Genomic DNA, 10,910 nt, shown 5'->3' with positions numbered 1-10,910 from the left:
TTAACCAACCTTATTGTGGTGATCATTTCACATGTATACATACACATATATCAAATCATTACATTACATTGTATATCTCAGACTTACACAACGTTAGATGTCAGTTACGTCTCAAAAAAACCAGGGGGAGAAAGAAGTTACAATGGGAACTGCTGCTGTCGAATTATGAAACCTTCATGCAGTGGAGATAATTGGATCCCAGGGTGGCAGGAGCCAAGTGGTGCCTTCAGCTGCCACAGGCAAGATGGACACGGATACCATGATGCACATCAGAGTCCGAGCAGAACCAGAATAATCTTATTCATTCCCAGAGACCTATGGCATCAGCTGGCCGGTTGTCGTATTCCTAGAAGTGAAATAGATGGGGAGTCTACTAAATTCTGATTTGATCTGTATCAGTGGAAGAGTTGTAGGTCAAGTAAACAAAAGTCTAACCTGAATCATAAAAACAGTCATGGCTTCCCAATAAATTCCAGACTTGAGCCAGTTTACAGATCCAGAACCCCTTGAATGAAGGAGTGTTGGCATCCCTATGAGGAAGACTCCCCTACACTGTTAATTTTACACTGTTAATCTTTCTCCCAGCCTTCCTCCCAAGGACATATCCTTTCACCAGGATCACTGCGTTGGCGGGGGGGGGGGGGGACAACAAAAAAGAAAAAAAAAGTAAAAGCTAATTTCTGTCATTCCCCATTTCATCAATGCCCATTTCTTTCTTTCTTTCTTTCTTTCTTTCTTTCTTTCTTTCTTTCTTTCTTTCTTTTTTTTCTTTTTCTTTCTTTCTTTCTTTCTTTCTTTCTTTCTTTCTTTCTTTCTTTCTTTCTTATTTTTTTGGTTTTTATTTATTTATTTGAGAGAGAGAGCACGTGAAGGGGAGGAGGCAAAGGGAGAAGCAGACTCTCCACTGGGCAGGAAGCCCAGCCCAGGGGCTCCATCCCAGGACCCTGAGATCATGACCCCAACTAAATGCAGAGGCTTAATGGGCTGAGCCACCCGGGTGCCCCAATGCCCATTTCTATGATAAATATTTTTAACTGTTCTTTTTAGTTCATCTGATGATTTATCACTGTTATTTTTACTAGTATATTTATACTGCTATTTCTTGATTTACTGACTTTTAAACAGTGTCCTTTAGCTCCCATACTGAAAGGTAAAGGAATGACTTACTTTTCATTTGCTCTGAGTCTCTCCTTCTTCTACTAAATTTTAGTACTGCTATTACTTTGTTGTTGTTTTTCTTCTTGTGGTTAGTTTTGTAACTATATAGAACCTATACATATACATAGAGAGAGAGAGAGAGAGAGAGAGAGAACCTATTTTGATCCTCAGGGTTAAATAGTAATCCTGAACTTAATTGGGTTCATACCAGTGTTGCCTAGCCACTTGAAAAAGGACACCTCTAATTTGAGGAACATAAAACCAATATTCCTGGAAGCATTTCTTTGAAAAAATGTTTTGCAAAATGAGTACCATTTTGACAATGAAGTCTTAAGTGTATTTGCATGACTGTTTTATGCATAAAACTCATAGTCAAGAAGGAATGAAAAAATGGGTAATTCTAGTATCAAATAAATGATACAGCAGTTTACCTTTTTTACAGCTACTGGTTTCATACCCTGAGAAAATTTTAAGGCAACCTCAATAAATGAAGAAAACTCCTGAAGGTGAATTTGACACTGTTGCGTAAATATGAATTAGCATTTATTAGAGAAAGTGGTAATGACACCCAAATGACTGATGGAAAATCTTTGTGTGAAATACAGACTTGAAGCGGCCCATGCACCCCAATGTTTATAACAGCATTTTCAACAATAGCCAAACGATGGAGAGAGCATAAATGTCCATCAACTGATGAATGGATAAAGAGTAGGTATACACACAAACATACACATACACACACACACGTGTGTGTGTGTGTGTTTGTGTGAATATTACTCAGCCATAAAAAAGAATGAAATCTTGCCATTTGCAATGACATGGATGGAATTAGAGGGTATTATGCTAAGTGAAATAAGTCAGTCAAAGACAAATACCATATGATCTCACTCATATGTGGACGTTAAGAAAGAAAACAGGTGAACATATGGGAAGGGGAGAGAGGGAAACAAACCATAAGAGACTCTTAACAATAGAGAACAAACTGAGGGTTGATGGAGGGAGGTGGGTGGGGGGCGGGCTATGTGGATGGTGGGTATCAAGGGGGGCACTTGTGATAAGCACTGGGTGTTGTATGTAAGTGATGAATCACTGAAATTCTACTCCAAAAACCAATATGGCACTATATGTTCACTAACTAAAATTTAAATAAATAACATCCCATTCAATATAATGAAAATATGCCACATAAGTTCCTCCCCCCAAAAAAAGAAAGAAAATCTTTGTGTGAATGCTTCTGATCCTCAGACCTATGAACAGATTGCTGCAAAACGGGTGACTTCTCTCCGCCCAGGAAAAGAATGCCTCTGGCAGGTGCAGGTTGCCAGACAAAACTGACTTTTTCCCACTTTCTCCTTCTTCACAGATGTTAATACCCAAAACATGAAAGGAAAGGAAAGGAAAGGAAAGGAAAGGAAAGGAAAGGAAAGGAAAGGAAAGGAAAGGAGAAAGGGAAAGGGAAAGGAAGAAAAGGAAGAAAAGAAAGAAAGAAACTGAATCCTGCTGAGAAGTCTGCTTCCCAAGAGACTCCGTGCTAACCATTTTCAAACTTTACTCAAGCAATGGTTCTGAGGAACAAAAGCACTTAGAAAGAACCACACAATCTGTTTCTGTGGCTTCCTTTTTTTACATTTTTAATTTACATTCAAATTAGTTAACATATAGTGTGTTATTAGTTTCAGGGGTAGAATATAACACCCAGTGATCTTCCCACCAAGTGCCCTCCTTAATACCCATCACCCAGTTACTCCATCCCTCCACACACCTCCCGTCCTGCAACCCTCAGTTTGTTTCCTGTAGTTAAGAGTCTCTTATGGTTTGCCTCCCTGTTTCTGCGGCTTCCTAAAGGGGGAAAGGAGCTACAGCAGTGCTTCTCTGAATAAGATGCCAAGAGCAAGAGAAAATATTACCACCTGGCCTTCAGGTCTCCTCCAGTCTCTTTCTCACTCTATTTTATGAAATGCACCCATTCCTAGTATCTTAGTTTCCAATTTACTAGATTATTGGCCTTTTTTATTTTCCTTGTACATTCTAGTTCAAAAAATTCAGAAGTACAAATGCTTCCTAATAGTCAGTAGAACAGTGCAGAGATGAGAAAAGCCTGATAAGCTCCAGCTGACCATTTTCCCCACCTACCTCCCCTTGGGCACCCAATATTGATAGCCTGGGGTGTCTTCTTCCACACCTTTCTCTCTATAAGGGAAAGGCATTTTTAATAGAATGAGAATATTACTGGGCATCTTCTCTTTCTTATTTGAAAATCTGTGGTGGATATTAATCCAGGTCAACGAATATGGAGCTAAGTCATTTTAAAACTAACTGCATGTGTCAGTCACCAGCTGCTGCCTACTTGACACTATTCTCTCCTTCCCTGCAAACAGAACCTTGATTTTATTCAAGTATTAAGAGAGCAGCAATGTGCTTAGGTAAGGTCAGACTCCCAAGCCTCAAGGGACTGATTCAGAATTGGTCTGTAATGCAGGCTCTCTATCGGTCCTAGTAACTCATTCCCTTGTTTGCTTGTTGGTTTCTATACAGTTTTTATTGCGAGTATAATGTCAATACATAAAAGTATCCACACGTCAGTAATCACCTTTACCAAGCAACATACCCACATAAACGTTACCCAGATCAAGATACAGAACATTACCTGCAGCTCAGAAGCCTACTCATGGCCCATCTCATGCATTACCCTTCCCCAAAGCAATCAGCATTTGATGTTTATAACTATAGATTAGATTTGCCACTTTTTGAATGTTATACAAACTGAACAGAAAGTATATATTCTTCTGTGCCTTGGTTTTGTTGTTCAACATTCAATCTGAGATTCACCCATGTACTTATTATATACCATTGTGTTCTCTCTTTCTCATCATCCTCTGTCTTGAGATCTTGAAGCTGTTTAGGGAACAGTTTACTACTGACTTCCCATATCATCCTCCCACATTTGGGAGCAAAGCCATATCCAAATTTCTGAGGCCCCAGCTATGAAGCAGAAAGCTGACTCTATAGCCCCTCGCCCTTCCTGTATTGTTCACCGCCTCAGGCATAGGGCCATCTTCTCCCTTGGCCAAACCCCGATGCCCTGAGCCCTTGTTTATCTCTTCTGCCTTGTTTTACTTTCTCAATCCATATATTGAAATATCTTAGTGTGGTTATTTTTCTTTAGGTTTCTGAATGTCCTTCTATCTATTTTCCCCTGTCCTCCCCCTGCCAGGGAATACCTTTCAACTCCCTTCTACTCAAAGTCTACTCGAATACCTCTTTTTAGAAACAGACCTGTGACAGACACAGGTTAGTACATGTTACCCTAGAATCCATTCTTCTTCCTCTTTTTCCAGTATGGCATACATTTGCCCATCCCCACACTACGTTTCTTTGTATTCTGTGCTGCTTGGGGGCTATGTGACTTTATTTTCATCAATGAAGTGTGAATGAACTATGTACACAAATTACACATCATCTCCCTAAAAGGAAATGACCTTCCCTCTACTATTATTTTCTTTTCAGTTTTTTGTTCTGACTATGTATATGGTACTATGGGCCAACTTTTACCATATAGATGAAGATAATATAGTACATTCTAGAACAGTTCTGTCCAATAGAAATATGTGAGCCATAAGCATAATTTTTTTTAAAAATTTCAAGGATTTTTTTTTTTTTTTTAGAGAGAGAGAGAGAATGTGTGCACAAGCAGAGGGAGGGGGAGAGGAGAGGGAGAGAATCTCGAGCAGACTTGCTGTTGAGTGTGGAGCCCGACATGGGGCTGGACATAACAACCATGAGATCATGACCTGAGCCGAGACCAAGACTCAGATATTCAACTGACTGAGCCGCCCAGGCACCCCACAATTTAAAATTTTCTAAACAAAAAAGGAAAAAGGATGGATGAAATTACATTTAATAACATTTTCTTTAACTCAATACATCTGAAATGTTATTTCAACACCGTAGCAATGAAGTTATTAATGAGATACTTTGAGTTGTTGGGGTTTTTTTTCCATACAAAGTCTTTGAAAACAGGTATGGATTTTATACTTGCAGCATGTCTTAGTTTGGACTGGCCATGTTTCAAGGGCTCAATAGGAATGCCTGGGTAGTGGCTACCATATTGGACAGAGCAATTCTAGAGCATGGCAGAGCAACAAGGCAGAAGGAAGTTGGATCCCTGGTATAGACTCTCCCAGCCTCCATGGACTAACTGGCTATACCTATTATGTGAAAAGTAAATTTCTACCTTGTTGGAGCCAATATTTTTTTCTCGTTTCTTTATTAAAGAAGCTTAGCCTGTGTCTTTACTAAGCCACTCATGCTTAAACACATAGTAATTCTAATGCAGCACCTCTCTGAAAACTTATGTTCAAGGCTGCAGGCTTTACACAATATCTAAAATTGAAAGAGTCCAAACAGAAGCAGCTCTGGCAATATCACCCTGAGGAAGTATCTGGAGGGCCAGATATTCTGTCGTAAACTATGCACCACTCTCATCTAGTTTTCATTTTTCAACCATCTATTGACCCCACACCTCCATCAGCTTCTCTTGAACATTTTTCTTTGGAAAATGTTTTGTAAGAACTGCTTAAGAAAGAATTAAAAGTAATCCATGTAAGATGGGGTAAGCTCCAAAGAACAAAAAGAGAAGGACAAATAAAGTTGAGGGATGGAAGCAGTCAGGCATATCAAAATAGGGTAAAATTAACTGGGAAAAGAGAAAATCATTGAAGCAGTTCATTGAACTTTCCAGGATATTTTACTTTTTTGCTGTATTCCAGATACTGGACTAGACCAACCCTGACTGGGGCACCAGAAGGACTTCCAGTGGAAGGACACAGGAACTGAGTCATGAAGCATGTGTAGAAGTAAGTCAGCTGACAGGAAGTAGAACTCTAGCAGAAGGAGAAGCATGCGCAAAGGCCCTAGAGGAGTCCCAGAAGGACACATTTTGGAGACCACAGGCATTTGTTATGACAAAAATACAGATTGTAACCGAGTGGCTGGAGATGAGGTCAGCAGGTTAAGTGAGAAGGATGGCTTTAAAAAGACTTTGGGGTCCATAGTGAGGGCTGTTGAGGCTTTAGAACCTCTAAGGATTTTCAGGGTGGCGTCACAGACCTGGCTGGTGGTGATGACAAGATCAGATCTGCCTGATAATGAATGCGACATTACAGATGTGGAACTGATAAGATATTGTCCGAAATGGTGGATTTAAGGATAGGGCTCAGGTTTCCGATACTGGTGATAAAATGGCCGCTGGTCCCCCACGTTGAGAAGGATATAGAGGATTTCAAAAGCAGGATGACTGGTTCAGTTTTGGAAAAATGAAGCGTGTTAGAAAGTTGATAAGTGAATCCAACCGGGGAAGAGGAGCCTGAGACACTATCCTAGGGGATGTCAACATTTAAGGGATAGACTGAGAGGGAGATCAGAGAGACAGAGAGCTCATAAAAGCCAAGGGAAAGAACATTTCAGGGCATACGCTACTAGGCCTGAGGGCTGAAACATGTCCTCTGGCTCTAGCAGTAAGGCAGGTGATGATTTCAGGAGGGCGTCCGCTGGGGCGGCAGGGCTAGCAGCTGCCAGGGAGAAGCGAATGAAAGAGGGAATTGGAATAGGAAAGCGGATATGGTCATTACAGTCCACTCTTTCAAAGAGCCTCACTCTTAAGAAAGGAAATCACAATCGGGAGACAAGGAGGAGTTTTTTTTTTTTTTTTTAATAGATTATATAAATGTTTAATGCTGAGGAAATTCTCTAGTCAAATGGAAGAACATTATATCCTAGAGAAATGATGATCAACGGAGTGTCATCTAAAGCGAGAGGCTTCTCCTGAGACGGGAAAAGGAAAACAGTGCTATGGCCCCGGGTCTGTGGCCCAGGCAGAAAGCAGAGATGGGAGCGAGTTTTCTGTTTTCTTGACATTCAGGGAGGACCTCTGCCGAGTGAGTGCGGGTGGATGATGCTGGCTCTGCAAGGGGGTGTGGGGAGCTCTAATCTTTTCAGTTGTGCCATTTGCTCCTGGGTTTTTCAGCTGCCCGGGCTTCGTGAGGCAGAGATCAGGATAGGTGGGTAGGAGGAAAGTTAGGGCTTTGCCAGGTAGAAAAGGAGGAAAAGGTGAGCAACAGAAGTGAGGGTTTGGGGGGAAAACTAATTGAATGAAGTTTCTTTGGAGTTTACCGGAGGGGGATCTTACAAGCTTAGTTTTATTCACCTTCCTGCCTTCTACAAAGGGAGGGACTGAAGAACTAACCCAAAGTCACAACTCGCTGCTGGCGGAGTGGTGGCTAAAATTCAAAACGTCTGATCCTGTGTCTTTTGAGGGGTTTCGGTCCCAGCGGTGTTTTGCTCCATACTTGCCCTTGGGCACGAACTTTCTTGGTGGGTTATTAGGAAGCAGTCATCAAGCATGTGAGAGAAGGCAAGTTTGCTTTGCCTCTGATGTTGCTTTTGAGCATTGCTGAGTAACTAGTTGCTCCCTGCAGTCCTGGGCTGCTTGAATTTACCCATTAGCATTTGAAAACCTTTTCTATTTCTGCAGTTTTCCAGCAGACAGGAGGGAAGCACAGGGTAAGTACAATAGGAAAGGAAATTTTATAAGAGACAAAGCCAGCGATTGTAGTGTGTTCCATGATGGAGAACTTTTAAAATCTTTTCCTATTTTTCTCCAGTCTCCATGCGGTCTTTCCTAATGTCCGTTCCTTTCATCCCACTTTGAATATTTCCCCTTTGATTTTACTGTCTTCTTTGTTACAAGAAAAAAACTGTCATCATTGGGATTGCGATCTTTGTGAAATAGCAAGGGACTGACTCCTTGTGATATGTCACAGATCTTTCAATCGCCACCTTCTGGATAGATGACACACTGAAAATGTATTATCATACCTCTGATCCAATCATTTTCTGAATTGAATGTAGTCTCAGTCTCTGTCTCCCAGGGGTTATCAGGCTACTTCTAAAAACGAAAAGGGCCTGCTACCCATTAGAATTAATCTGAAATGTGGAGGATATATATTTCAAGGACTTTATTTAAGCTTAAACACAATTATATAAATGATCTCAGATCAGTATTAAAATCATTTCCGTTCCCACAAATGAAGGATATCATTGAACTTTACAGATCCCCAGATAATATGAATTAGGAATACTATAAAATACAGACTTTTAGAAGAAGACCATGAGTATAAGACTTGGCCTGTCAGCAGTGTTTAAGTGCTTACATTGGATTAACATTTTATTTTGTTGGACATCACCACCTAACTCAGGATGGGCATTAACCAAGTTCAGCAAATAAAAATACAGAATGCTCAGTTCAATTTGAATTTCAGATGAACAACAGATAATTTTTAGTATAATTATGCACACTTGCATACAAATGTATGCCTTGTTATCTGAAATTCAAATTTCATAGGCCTGTATTTTATCTGGCAACCCTACTCAGGATCCGCATAACGCTAGCATGGTGTGAAAACTACCTTCATCGCCAGCTGGGTGGGTCCTCCGTGTACACGTCTCCCCGTTCCCTGCCCTTGTATCCTTGGGCTTACACGCAATTATGGTTGGGCCCGTGTCTGTCTGCTACCCAGGCTGAAGACGGGGGAGGAGGTCCGCGGTGTCCACAGAATAAGTGCCTGGGGAGTGTGGCCGGGCGGCTGGGGGGCAGGAGGCAGAGACCTAAGAGCCAATTCATCTTCTACAGAACGTCCTCTACAAAACCGTTAAGATTTCACACCTGCATCCTTTTAGTTTTTAATTTTTTTGGAAGGCATAATCTTAGAATTGTTTTAATTCAAGTATAGTTGACGTATAATAGTAGTCTCAGGTGTACCTAGGGATTCAACAATTCCGTGCATTTTGAAGTGCTCACCAAGATAAGTGTATGTAAATGCGTCCTTTTAACACTGCCCAGATGGGACTCTCTCCTTTCAAGTCAGCGAATGAGGCTTTAATCCAAATGTATTCCCAACTAATATTAATGCCTGTGTATTAATGAAAGTTCCTCAGCCTGCTGCCAAGCCCTCCCATATCTTTATTTTACATTCCTGGACTGGAAGCCAACAACTTTAATTGTGAGGTTTTTCTTTGTTGTTCTTGTGAGTGGTAGTTGGTGGGAAGGGTTGGTCAGGATATTGGAAACAAGTTATCCAGTGGTTGAACGGAGGACCTAAGGTTTTCCTTAAACTTTAATGTTTTGGGTAGTACTGTGGGGGGCCTGGAGTGGGGAGTGGGGTGGTAGCTGTCTACTTGAGCCCTCCTTTACCCTCTGCCCCATCTTAAATAACACCCAAGGACCATTTGATTATTCATAGACCAGTGACCATTATGGAGCAATCCACCTAGAATTGCAGACCCTGCAAGTCTAGGAAAACATTTTATGAACCTCCCACCCCTCCCCCAGCCTTCTACCCCTTTTGTGATATGCACTGCCTGCGATAAGGTTATGATTGTACCAAGTCTCTACCAGGAAGATACTGATTCCCAAAATATTCGTAGAAGTGTGTGTATATGTATATTCATTCACACACCCATACATACATATCATACCTTGTTCAGAATAAATATAAGGTATATTCAATGCAGAGAAGTTAGCAAATACCAAAAAGGTATTCAAAAGGAAACAAATCACCCACAATCCAGAGATAACAACGACTAGTATTTTGAAATGTGTTCTTTCAGTTTTTCTCACGCACATTTTTTTTTACATAGTTGAGATCATATTTTCTTATTTACTACTGAGTTCTTATTTCCCAGCATCAGACCTTGTTTTGGAGGAGGATGGGTATGCCTTATGACTCTGTGTGACATATTGAGAAAACAGGTATTGACATTTTGTCATCTCTCAGACTTTCCCAAATGATCTTTACACGAAAGAAAACTGCTCTCAGTAGTGATGACCTGTGCCTCAGACTTGTAGCCTCAAACTCTTGTTAAGGAAGTCATTGTCATTTTTGGTTTGGTTTGGTTTGGTTTTATAAAGATTTTATTTATTCAGTTGAGAGAGAGCACAAGCGGGGGGAGGAGCAGAAGGAGAGGGAGAAACAGACTCTCCGCTGAGCAGGGAGCCTGATGTGGGGCTCCATCCCTGGCCTCAGGGATCATGACCTGAGCCGAAGGCAGACGCTTAACTGACTGAGCCACCCAGGCGCTCCCAGTCATTGTTATTTTTGGAAGAACATTTTTTATGGGAGTTCATAAAGCCCTGTTTGGTATTTTTTTAGGTTTTGTAACTTGTACTTGTAAATACTGCATAAAAGCAGCATTCTCGTAGAAGCGTCTCTACCAGTCTCCAGTCACTCGTGTATTTAACTCACCATGTGAATGTCTGAGGGGAAATTAAAGCCCAGTTGAAGGAGCCAAATGCTGATTTCATCATGACACTCTGCTCAAGAGGCAGTGAGTGCTGGCTGATGTATTTGCCCTAGAACCAGCCCAGTCCCACCTCTGCTTCGAACAAGGTGGGTAATCTTAGGCACATCTTTGCCTCTATGACCTCAGTGTCCTTATCTATAAAATAGAGGCATAGACTAGATGAGCTAAGCCTTCTTTCACCTTTGACATTCATGATTAAAATCAGAGTCCAAAACAAGAGCAAGATTCTTATGCCATTTTCCCAAGGGTGCCCAGGAGTCTGGGGCCAGCTGCCCAGCAGGCAGAAGTAACACTGTTGCCACTGATGTGAATGAAGGGGCCCTTTCCCCCTTCCTAACACCTGCCATCATGAAATAGCTCCACTGTAACAGGCGTTCCCAGTTTCCGGTCTA

This window comes from Ursus americanus, chromosome 19 (assembly GCF_024610735.1).
Source record: "Ursus americanus isolate L20-20 chromosome 19, mUrsAme1.1.p, whole genome shotgun sequence".
Taxonomy (NCBI): Eukaryota; Metazoa; Chordata; class Mammalia; order Carnivora; family Ursidae; genus Ursus; species Ursus americanus.
The sequence above is the reverse complement of the archived record's forward strand: the minus strand, read 5'-3'. Positions refer to the sequence as shown.